At 28.9% G+C, this 13253-nt stretch overlaps 1 non-coding gene across 1 annotated transcript; it reads right to left on the reverse strand.

The window, feature by feature from the left end:
• Positions 1–9919: 9919 nt before the first annotated feature.
• Positions 9920–13253, reverse strand: LOC107848233. The gene is made up of 2 exons (XR_007046622.1): positions 12965–13253; positions 9920–12857 (listed from the first exon to the last, which is right to left on the reverse strand). It is a non-coding gene; the product is annotated as an uncharacterized LOC107848233 (transcript).

Here is a 13253-nt window from a genome sequence, read left to right on the forward strand (position 1 = left end):
GCGAATCGCGGATAAGTAGCAAGACTGTTTTGATCTCATCCATCAGATTGTTCATCTGTTGTAACAAGTTATCCATCTTTCGTAACAGATGATTTATTTGTTCTAATTGATGAGTTATCGATTGGAATATTTTTTCGTAATGTGTAAAAAAAATGACCGACTAACTTAGCTGATCAACATTAACCAGTAACTGAAAAAAAAGGCTAATATCTTATATTTTTAAATTTAGGAATCAACAATTGCACCTTCATTTTTTGCTTCTTAGAGATAATGTAGCAAAACCCCTTAAAGCATCATGTTTTCGTTAATTCCATACTTAAAACTAAACTATTTCTAATTTATGCTACCTCATAAACTATAGTTTTAGGCGGTAACGTTCCCTCCTCTTTCTAAATTATCACATTTTCATAAACTATGCCTAATTTATTAGGAGTCGACATTTGATTTGGTTCGATTAACTTTGATTTGGTTATTTTAAATTTTTATTTCAATTTTGAAGATTAAAATAGTGAGTCTTTCTTTGTCATGGCGGGGAATTTAAAATTTATGATTATTTTTAAAAAATATTTTTTTCAAACCTATTTTTCATTTCCCAAGTATAAATATCTCAACATGCATGAAATGAAATGAAATAACCATAAGTTTAACATAACACTTATGTTGAACCAACTCCACTCGACACTCGTTGTACAGTTGTACTTGTATCACCACCTCCGATTTGTTGTCTCATTGAGGTGCCTTTGGAACAACTCAACCAGGGTTGAAATGAATTTAGGGACGTAACTCGTAAGATTAGGATTACTTTATATATATATATATATATACTTATGTTAAACCGACTCCACTCGACACTTGTTATACAGTTGTACTTGTATCACCGCCTCTGATTTGTCGTCTCCTTGAGGCGCCTTTCGAACAACTCAACTAGTGTTGAAATGAATTTAGGGACGTAACTCGTAAGATTAGGATTACTTATTCTATATTTACACTGAATATATATATATATATATCCATATATCCATATATATATATATATTATAATTTTAATTTTTTGATTTAATAAAAAAATTGAAAAATAAAAAATCAAATTGTTTAATCAAATTTTTAAAATTTGAATTCAAAATCGATCCGCAAAATTAAAATCAAAATTAAATTTTGATTTAATTTTTTAATTTGAATCAAAACATGCTCAGCCCCTATAATTTATGTTACCCAATTATATCTTCCAGATATTAAACCCTTTACCTTGACAAATGATAAAGTGTGTAACCACATCCTTAGAGTGCGAAAAAGTCATTTGAGTGGATTTTAGAATCACTTATTAACTCATGAACTAAGCAAAATAGAAGAAGATAGAAAAAGAATTTATTCGACCTTTCAAAATTTAGGATTTTTTGTTCATGATATGTATGTGATTCACAGAGACAATAAAATTAAAGATTATAGACTGAACACGGTAAAATTCAAACCAAATGAGAACTGTTCCGCGTTAATTTCTCTACGGCAAAAAAGTTCTAAGCAAAATGAGATAAAAGTGGCATCTCTTATATTTTTAGCTTTACCGTTTCTTATCTACCTTTTACTTTTTAATTCCTTTTCGCGTTTTACTTTTTTTTTAAAAAATTATTTGGTTATAATTTAAGTTATAATTTAAAATTATAAATAATTTAAATAAAATCTAAAAAGGAAAAATAACACGTAATCTCATTTGACACTTTCTAAAAGCTTTTTTGAGACCTTTTACATAACATACACTCTGCAATGGTGTTTAACACCTGAAAGTTATATAATCTAAAATGTAATGTAAACTAAACGTAGTTTATATCTGAAGTTAATAAAAATATACTAATAGTTAAGGGTTTCTTTATCCATTATCTCCCTAGTTCTCCCATTGTTATACATACAGCTATAGCCATTGACCATATGGGAAAGATTCGTGGGGCTATTTGCTTATTGGGTGGTCCAATTTTGTCAATTTAAACATTGATTGTATCTACAATAGGAATTATTCTTGAACTGTTCTTCCACTTGCTAAGGCTATTGTAACTTTTTTCTTTATATTTTTGTACACACATCATCTCATTTTCTATGTCACAGTTTGATCGGACACAGTATTAGAGTTGATGATTTTTATCAAATTATTCTTTATTAAAAAATATATTATTACTATTTTTAATTAAGTGGGGCTTTATAAGTGGAATCAATAGGAGTAAAAGTAGAATTGTATCTTTAAATGGTTATAAAATAAGGGAATGTGACATTTCTTTGGGACGGACAAAATAAGAAAATGACAATACATAAAATAAGATGAGGGAGTAATTTTTTCAGTGTTGTAATATAATTGAGAAAAAAAATGAATAAAAGGTCCTAGGAGTAACATTTTTTTTTGCTGTGTGTTGGGGAGTTGGGGTTTAAAATTGATACTAAAGTAAATATAATTTCAAATATGGCACATAGTGCCATTAACGTTGGTTAATAGTTGTTTCAAAATTAGTTCCTAGAATGTTTGTTCATAATATATCTGTTTCATACATCGAAGGAAAAACAAAGACTTGAGTGTCTCCAAAAGTGTTCTTCTTGAATCCTTCTTTTTCTAATGTATGCATCATTCTGTCTGCTGCTTATAATTGTGAGTGATTCGAGGGTTCCCCAATAAGAAATTAGTTCCTAGGGGTAACATTCCACGGAAGAATGTGAGTAATTTGAAAGAAAATTGACTGGTTGCAATATGTATTAGGTTGTATATAATCTAATATTCAGTGACTCAGTTAAAGGTACGGAGTCTTCTTCTTTTGATTTGAGACGAATTTATTGTTTTAGTGAAAGTTTTTTTGATAGGAAATAGGAAAAATCCTTCCTTATTCAAGAATTATACATACACTATTTTTGTTTGTTAATCAATCATTTTCATTCCTATCTGTAGGCACATGCAGATGCAATAACTAAAATCATGCATGTGTTGGGTTCGAAATCGAGAGGGCGTAATGCGGAAGCTATTAGTTGCAAACTATTGAGACGATAAATCAGACGAAAAGAAAAACATATTAAAAACATGATTATTATATAGTTTGGCCAATTGACCTACATATAAAAATCTAATATAAAAGAAAATATAAAACTATTAGAGAGAAAATCTCCCCCTAAACAAAGACACTTTAAAGACTACATTGTGGATGCTATTGTGTTATGGTATAAGAAGAGGAGTCTTATAGATGTCCAAAACCTATCCTCCAAGAAAGAGGTTAGCCAAATATGAAAAAGTTTTATATTTTCCTTTCAGGAAAAATAAAAGTATTTATGGTTACTTTTATTTCCTTACAAGAAAAAGTAGAACTTAAAATTTGGTAAGAAAATTGAGGTAAAAATTCTAATAGCATGCTCACTCGGTTAAAACTTACACGCACCCGGTGTATATACCAAGCCAATACATGCATTCCATTTGTTTGCATTTAGAGTTCATGTTACTTAACCATAATTAATTGACATATGTGTTAGTTTAATTATTTAACCATGATAAAGAATATTAGTTTGATGTATACACCGGGTGGGTGTAATTTTTTTCCTGCTCATTGTGTTTCGATGTGATATAAAAAAGTGATAATGCACAACTACCTGTCGGGTTCTAACCCCATCAATGACATTTTTTTTTTTAAAAAAAAATACCTGTCATATTATACTATTAATATAAAAATATCAATTATGGAATTTATTGTGGATCCATTTCGAAATAATCTATAGGGAGAGAACAATTTAAATTTATTAATCACAAAAGAAACTTCTTTTCAACAGTAATAAAAGGAATGCTAATGAGCAAGAAAGCGAATATGCTATTACACCTTAGTTCCCACGGGAGCTTGTTGGGTGTAAAACAATCAACGAAAATTAAATAAGATTTGTGTTAAGCGAGTAATTCTTCCAAGACGGAAGCACTTTATTTTTATTTTTTTTAAAAAAGAGTTACAAATATTAATCATAATTATCCAACATGGGGTGATAAAAAAGTCTTTCTCTCACACACATTTATAATTTAAAGAAAGTGACTCTTTAAATTCAAATTTAATCGATTAATTTAAAAATGTAGAAAGTATTATGGGTTATGTTGTTGATTATATTAGAGTTATATAGGTATTCACAATGTAATGACTATTATTTTCTAGGATTTAGTTATTCATATTGTTAATTTATGCACTAGTTATTTTATCTTCTACACTTCATAATATACATACAAAATTAATTCATAATTTATATTGTATGTTTTCGTCATACAGAGTTGTAAAAGGGTATTAAAATAATGTACATACTTCATGTGTTGTTTTTTTTATATGTTACAATTAAAATACTTATCAAATATGATACTATACTCAAATAATTTACGTAAATCAAACGATCGCAACTATAAAAGAAAAAGGAAAGAGAAGTACTAATACATTTAAAAATAAATAAAAAATAAATTGTGGGTTTTATTGATAAGGAGCAAGTACTAATACATAGAATTCGTGTGAGTGACATTATCATTTAAATTGTGATCGATTTTTCCATTGGTTGGCAAATTGCATAGGCCAATAGTGATGGTTTAGTGTGCCCATTCACATCATTTTCAATTCTATTACGTTATTTATTTTGTATACACACGTGATATTCTGATGTCATATCAATTATTTACCATCACTTCTGATAAAAAAAAAAAAAAAAGGGAAAGGACACAAATGGCCACTCCCCTCAAGTAAATGACATCAGAATGATTAATGTTTCAAAATTTCAACTTTTAGCCATTTTATTGGTTAATGATCGGCGGCTGACTTTTTTTCTTTTTTAATTGAGGTCGCTGCTACCTTTTTTTTTTTTTAAAAAATACTTTCTATTAATTTTTAATTTTAGTAAATATCATCATAAACATGCACCCATAATTGATTTTTTTCTCCAATTAATCATGAACACTAATTAAATTTTTTCATTTGCTCATTAACGCAAACAACAACAACAATTTCAATTGGAATTGAGTTTTGTTTGAAATTAGGTGTGTTTTGAGGTTTCAAGCCTAACTTTTTTTTTTTTTTTGCAGCTCTTTGTTTTTTTTTTTTTAAAAAATATTTTCTTAGTTGTATTATTATGGAACAATAGAATACATATCTACATATACACAATATAATACAATAGTGATATAAATATTTTTATACAACAATGATATAGTTTCTACGCACATCATATACTACAATCATCATAGACAAAAAATATCATATACTATACCGTATTGATACAATCATTATACCATATCGATACAATTCCTATATCCATATTGATACAGTCCTTACACCATGTTGATACAACCCCTATATCATATTGATACTTATTTAGATACATATTTTATACAATTATTATACAGTTTCTATACACATTTTATATATATATGCATTTTTATACAACAATGATACAATTTCTATACACCTTATATATATAGTTTCTATATACATTTTATACAATAATTATACAATTTTTATACACATTCTATACAACCTTTAGCTGCAATCATTATTCGGATATGTATTTTATACATCAACTATAAATTTCTATATAATTTATATATATATATATAAAGAGAGAGAGAGAGAACTATACAATTTCTATACATATATCTTATACAGATACATATTCTATATAATAATTATATCATTTTTATATAATTATATTTAATTATTATTTTTAAACAACAAAAAAAAGAAGAATATTTTTCAATTAAAAAATTTGTAGCAAAAAAAACACTGAGTAAAGGGCCAAATGGGTTAAGGGAAAGGCCAAAAATGGCCAAATGGCCCAAAGGAAAGGCTGAAAATGGCCCAATGACCATAAAGTGATATTTTTTTTCCCAATAGGACACATATGTCCATATGCCCAAAGTTGGGCTACATTTTTAAAAAAGTGAAAAGGACATGGGCTGACCATTTTGAAAAGAAATGGCCAGGAATATTAAAAGTTGGACAATTGGAGCCAGTCGACCCAATTTAATTATGATTTTTAGCCATTTAGCCCATCGATCGCATGCAGTCTCTATACCCAATTGAGACACTTTTATATTATGTTGATACACTTTTATACTACATTGATACACTTTGATACCGCATTGATACACTTTTATACTAGATTGATATACTTTTATACCACGTTGATACAATAAATATACTACATAAATACACCTTTTACAGAGAAAATTTGTGCAAGCATATACAGTAATTCGTTATTCATGAATTTGTTAACTTCACCTAAAATTTTGTGAAAATTTGTACAAGCATATACAAAATTTATTAAACCCTGTACCCTCACTGTCTAAACATTCCTTAATTTTTTCCCTCTACAATTCACAAATACAAAAATACACTCATCGGAGCTCCGACAGAACCTGGACAGAGAAGAAGGATAAACAATAAACAATAAAAATGAGTACAGTAGATAAGATGCTTTAACTCTCATCGTCAATCCTAATGGCGCTGGAAAAATCGTAATTAATTATTCTCTATTTTTTACTCTATTTACTAAATTTAATTGATTATGCATTGTAATTTTGCATTCACAAATTTTAGGACACAGAAAATTTGTAAATATTTGCTTTCAGCAGGGGTTTAATATATTTGCAATGTCAGCAAACAGAACTGAAATGGCTAGAAATGAGATTTTGTAATTTCATGGCTATTTTATATCTTTGTTTTTTTGTTTTTTTTTTCAGTCGAGTGATTATTTTCGTCCTTTCTCCTTTTAGAAAAGGCTAAACAATAATTTTGAAAGTTTTAAATAAAGTGTTTTTTAAAAAAAATTTATGACCAAACACCCATTCATCTTCCACGATTTGGAATTCTCTCCTTTTTTATTTTCCTGTTATGAAATTGGTTCGTTGGAACTTCTTCTTCCAAATCTAAAGAAGCATATGCAACCCTTTTGGATAGGATACTGGATCCACTAGAAATTTTATCTACCCAAATCCAGTAACATATAATTAAAGAGTATTTGTAGTATATATATATATAACGTACATATTTCGTATATCTCATAAAGTACCAATGTTATGCAGGGAAATACAATGATATATACGTGTATTTTGATATTGATTAAAGTGGTTTTTGATGATGATTCATGTGTGATATACTGAAATACATTCATATACGAGTCTATTTGTGACTGTAAGGGGTCGTTTGGTAGAGTGTATTGACAAAAATAATGCATGTATTAATTAATGTATATTATGAATGGGGGCGGAGCTAGTGTGTTGTACGGGGGTTCGGTCGAACCCCTAACTTTTCCGTAGACCCTATATATATACATATGTATTTATTGGAAAACGTATATAATTACATAAGGCCAAACTCATAAACAAACATAGCTTGTTAGTCTAGTGGTAGGCGGAGGGCCTTCCACCCATGAGATGGGGGTTCGAACCCCATTGAAGGCTTTTTAATTTACATTTTTATTGGTGCACTTCTATTTTAAAAAAATAATATATATATAAACTAATAATCTATAATTTTTAATATATTAAAAGAGATCGAAATATTGTTTGAACTTTTTGCCCTTCATCAAAAGTATTTTTTTTTAGATAAAATCGTCTTTTCACAATTCTCTTATTATTTTAATAATATTAATTAAAAAAACTTTCCTCACAAAATCAGGATACCTTTCCTTTCCCAAAAAAACTAACCATTCCTAACTAAAAAAGTACAACATAAAACCCAACAGAACTAATACATTGAATTGTAAACTTTAAAACCCAACAGAACTAATACGTTGAATTCCAAACTTTAAAATCAGTTTTTTTAATGTATGTTGTAGAAGCAATTTTTAGTTGCCAAAGTTAAAAAATATTTTATTTAATAATTTAATATCTTTCTACGCTTCTTTCTACACTTCTTGCCAAATTTAAAAAATAAAAATATTTCCATCTTTGTTATTTCTTCTTCCTGACGCCATCAAACTCTTTTTTTTTTTTTTAATATAAAATAGGATCAAAACAATTCCTATCCTATGTAAAATAGGTATCCTTTATCGACTTCTATAAAACCCATGTTGATTTCGCTTTTTTATTGTCCTCATCGTATGTTTCTTTCATCCACAATTGTTCACAGTTTTATCTCTTCTCCAGGTTCCATTCTCTTTTTTCAGTTCTCTTCGTCAATTCACTTTAGCTTCTTGATCGATTATTGTTTGCTCATTAATAATTTAAACACAATATTAATTGATATGCCAGCAATTTAGCTTATATTCTTAATTGATCTAATTTTTGTTATTAGTTGAATTTATGTTTTTATTGATTTTAAGTTATATTATTTGTTGTATTTATTAATTATACGAAGATAACTCACACATTCAGGTACAATCTACTACAATCTATATTATGAACAACCGCATTACTCTCACCAATCCTAATTTCTTATCCGCCAACAAGAAAATCGAGATTGGATTCATTGATTGCACTATTGTTCAAGAATACAGAGGTCCTTTCTCTACTGTTGCTTTTTCAAACAATTTTGTTTCGTTTGAAGATGAACAATTACAGATGATCGGAAAAACTTTGAGTAATTTTCTCTCTTTATTCAAATAATCTACCAATTTATATAAACACAATATTTACTCCTATTTACCTAACCTTATTCACTTATTTTTTTTTTTAGATATTTTTGGAATCTTTGTGAGTTCTAAGCTCTTCACAAGAGGAAAAAATCGAAGAGAGATAATAATTATGAATGAAAAGTAAGTCGAGCTTCGTTTGTTAGTAAAAATCGTAAAGAACAACTATTTTTTCTTTCAAAATTCTTCTTTTGTCTGACAAAATAATATAATTTTTGCTTATTTAATCTTATTTGTTTGACTGCAATATATAATTTTTGTTTTTTTAATCTTATTTGTTTGACTGCAAAATTTAGGTGTGATCGAAAAACTATAACATTATGGGGTGAATCAACGGACATAAACAATGAGTTACTCCGAAAGTTGTCTGTTCAAACTCTTATTGTAGCATTCTGTGATGTTAAGACTACAATCAAGGTATTTTCTTAAATGCTATTGTGTTTATAGTAAATTTTATATTTTTTTTAGATACTAATTTTTTTTTATCTATTGTTATAGGAAATTTTGGGCTAGACTCCACATCCATCACTACAATGTGGATAGACCCCACTTTTGAAAAGGCAAAATCTCTACAAGAATGGTAATATATATTCACATATTCTTATTAATTAATACTAAATATGTACTTATCAATTTGTACTAACTAAATACCCTGCAGGTCTTTATTGGAAAAGAAAAAACATCCAGATATTACTCTACTACCAAGTTTACAAATTAACATAGCTAAAACATTGACAATTGCAGATATCTCGGGTCGTTTGTTCGATAATGAGGTACTATTTTTTAAGTACTTCATAAAATTTATGTGTTTCAAAATTATCACTCCTAACCTCTTCTATATTTCTATTTGTAGCTTAAATATTGTAAATTCAATGCAACAATCAAAACTATACTAAATCTCAACGACCCGTACTATGCATCTTGCACCAAATGCTACAAAAAGATTAAGCGTAGTGATTCAAAGCGTCCTTACTGCCTCACAGAAATAAGTAGTTATGAGGAAAGGTAACCCACAGAAAGATCCAAATTTATTTTCAGCAATTTTTAAAATCAATATATGGGCTAATCGTTTCCCATCTAATGTTTTCTATTTCTAGGTTTCTTCTAAAACTAAACGTTTTCGCGAAGACTGCTGATGGTACAGAAATTGACAGATGTACTTTTACATTATTTAAAGCTGCACGATACTTGATTGGTTGCGATGTGACATCGTACATACAATCAATATTAGAAAAGGTTATTTATTATCTACCTGGAACTGTTTTTTATATTTCAAAAATAACAAGATTCATTGACCTTTTTTTTTTACCTTAAAAAAGAGGTCGCTAAATTTCCTCATTATAGGTATATCTTGTGTCTATTATCGAAATCTTAGTCGTCATTATGTTTTGTGAGCATAAAAGCATAAAAATTAGAGGTGAAGAGGAGATAAATTATCCTACTGTTCTAGAGCGTAAATCATCAAAATTTTCTACCTACTCTAGGTATCTAAGCGACATACAAATGTTATACATCAAAAAAAGTCTTTACAATAATTATTAAGTTCAGTTAACAGGTATTCTATGTTTATGTCCTTTTTTTCCATTTTTACTTGCTTCTTTCAATTCTAAATAGCTTCTTTAATAGAAAAGTCCTAAATAAAAATTTATTTTTCTTACTCATACATTTTCTTCTTTGATACAGAATGAAGAATCCCTATTTTATCAAGTCCATTTTATCGTACCTTGATGCTAAGTACCACAAAAGAATACACATTTCTTGTCAGGCTTAATGCAAAATATGCCAGAGATCGAGCTGCACGACGCTTCATTGCTGAAGAAGTACACGAGATTAAAAATCCTATTGTAGTTGACGTACTAGATGAAGAAGTAGAGTCGGAAAATACAATCAAGAAGACCCAAAAAGATAACAGTCCACGAGGATGCTACTCAAGACCCAATAGCTTCTAAAAGGTCAAACTTGAAAAGGATTTGTGATGCTTTATTCTCTATGAAAAAAGACCACCTTTTTTCCCATTCTAAATCTAGCTACTTTCTTTTTAGGTTAAGCTCAAATAATTTTAGGTTCTAGATAGTTATTGCTTATTTAGATTTTTGATATTTTAAATAATATAAGCAACTTGTGCTGGCATATCAACTAATATTTGTTATTAACATTTGCTAAATGTGTGCTTCTAATTTGATCTAATTATATGATATCTGTTTTTATTTAATTACAATATATGTTATTAATCACTTATTGTATGTTGCAGGACATTATTTATTAAATACATGACACAAGGTAGATATAAAATTAATTAATAAACTTATTATATTTTTGTCTATTGTATACAACTATGATAAAAAATTTTGTTATTTTTTCAATATAGATCAACACAAAATTTTCCGAGCCATTCGAAGGTATGACAAATATATTGCTGCAAATACAATAAATTTAACTAATGGAATCAACAATGCTCATGAACAAGAAAGTAAACTAATAAATTCAGGTACTAATTACCTCGCAATTTATATTTACTTTTTCCTCTCAAACAACAAATACAATGGTCACATTGTTTCCTTACAACAATTGATTTATTTAATTCCAGTTAGTTTTTCTTTCTTATATTCATAAAGGACACCACAAGAAACTGCACATTCATAAAATTCACATAATTGTCTACATTAAACAGATGTTTTACAAGTCAGAACGTGTAATCAGTAAAAGTTAGTTGAGGCTTTGCCAAAAAGATAGAAATAAATTAAACTGAGGCACAACTCACATATAGCAAAACAAAAAAATTTAAAAACTATCCATTAAAAACACCGTTTACCTCATGACAGTGATAATTAGAACCAGCAAGTTGTGTAGAATACAACGTTAGGACCGAAGGAGTTCACAATCCTATTACAAAATTTATTTATCCAACTTAGAAAATACAATGGATATAAAGATCTCTGCTATTTGTTGTCATATAGACCCTGCACAATATCAGAACTCTATAAATCTTTTTAATCTTGCAAAGAAAAAGGATGGAATGTCCATACAACAAAGCATGAGAAAAGCATTAGAATAGAAGACAAACTAAAGATTAAGCCTACCACATCCCAAATAACCATTCCAGGAATCCATAGAATGAGAAAATGTTCACAAACCATCAAAACCAAGTCTAGGGTCTTGCTAACTTGAAGCACCTCCTCCAGCCAAGGTATCCAGTCCATAATAACCATAAGCATTTAAGGATGAGTTCTAAAATGTAGGTCTTACAATCATTGACCCAGTATATCTCTCTACACCACCATTTGCAATGACATTAGAATTTTCATTACCAGAATACACATATAACGATGCTATGTTAGCAGATGCTGGAGAGGTGCCATTTCCATCACAGTAAGTTGCACTAACTAGCTATTCCAAAGATACTACTAAGTAAATCAGAAAAGCTAGATCACCATAAAAAACTGGCTAAAACAAAACTCCCACAGAATCAATACATAAGCGTACTGAAGTGCAAAACTTAACATAACAAATATGAAACAAGTGTTTAGTTTTATATATATAATATAAAACTTGTGGTAAAGCTACTTAGTGCCGCATGCCGTTGAAACAATGTGTATGGAAGTTAGGGCCTGTTTGTCCACCTATATTTTTCAAATTGAAGAAATGTTGCGACATTTCAATTTCTATCCCATGCTACTCAATTGTTAGACCAAAATATATAACTGTGAGCCCAATATTTTCTCGGGAAATATCAATAAATCTGCAGAAGTTTTGTGAAATTGTTGATCTCTTAAGTGTATCTTCGACTTTTCCCACACTTTTAAGTGTAGCATTAACACATGTAGTATTTGTTTCTCTTTGCAGCCAACAAAAGGGTTCAATCCACAAAAGATCTTGATATTGAAGAACAAAGACTTATAAAAAATGCAGAATAAATTGGTTCTTGAAAGCTCTTTCCAAACGATATGATATTGAAGGTAATACAATAATAATTTATTAATTACAAATATATCCATTCGATTTGTGCTACATTTATTATTAATTAATTTTTTTAAAATGTCTCCATAAATTTAGGTGAAATTGACTACATACCATCAATTTCGTCTGTTCACAAGTTGGAAAATATTCCTCAATGCACACATTGTCGGGCTATGAGGTTTGAAGATGAAACACCGAATTTCTGCTGTGACGGTGGATCAATCAAGCTTGCAAATGTTGTAGTTCCAGCTCAACTTTACGACTTATTTTTCTCACGATCGGAAGTAGCACTAGAATTTCACGAACATCTTAGAGAATATAACAACATATTTTCATTTACATCTTTTGGTGTTCAACTTGATATTGATCTGACATCTTCAAGACAAGGAGTTTATACCTTTAGAGCATAGGGTAAAATATATCATGATCTACCCTCTTTAATTCCACATGATGGTACTCCATGTTAGTTTCAGTTGTGCTTTTCTGACACAGAAAATGAGGTATGCAATAGGATTTTAAAACTCAAAGAAGCCAATTTATCTGAAGAAGTTGTGGCAATAATAAGACAAATAATGGATGTTAATCCTTATGCACAAATTTTTCGCCAGCTAAAGGATCATTCAACCTTTCAGAATTTAGAAATTTGAATTGCTTTAAATGCTAAGCTAGATCAACGTGTCTACAAC

Source organism: Capsicum annuum, chromosome 11 (assembly GCF_002878395.1).
Source record: "Capsicum annuum cultivar UCD-10X-F1 chromosome 11, UCD10Xv1.1, whole genome shotgun sequence".
NCBI lineage: Eukaryota > Viridiplantae > Streptophyta > Magnoliopsida > Solanales > Solanaceae > Capsicum > Capsicum annuum.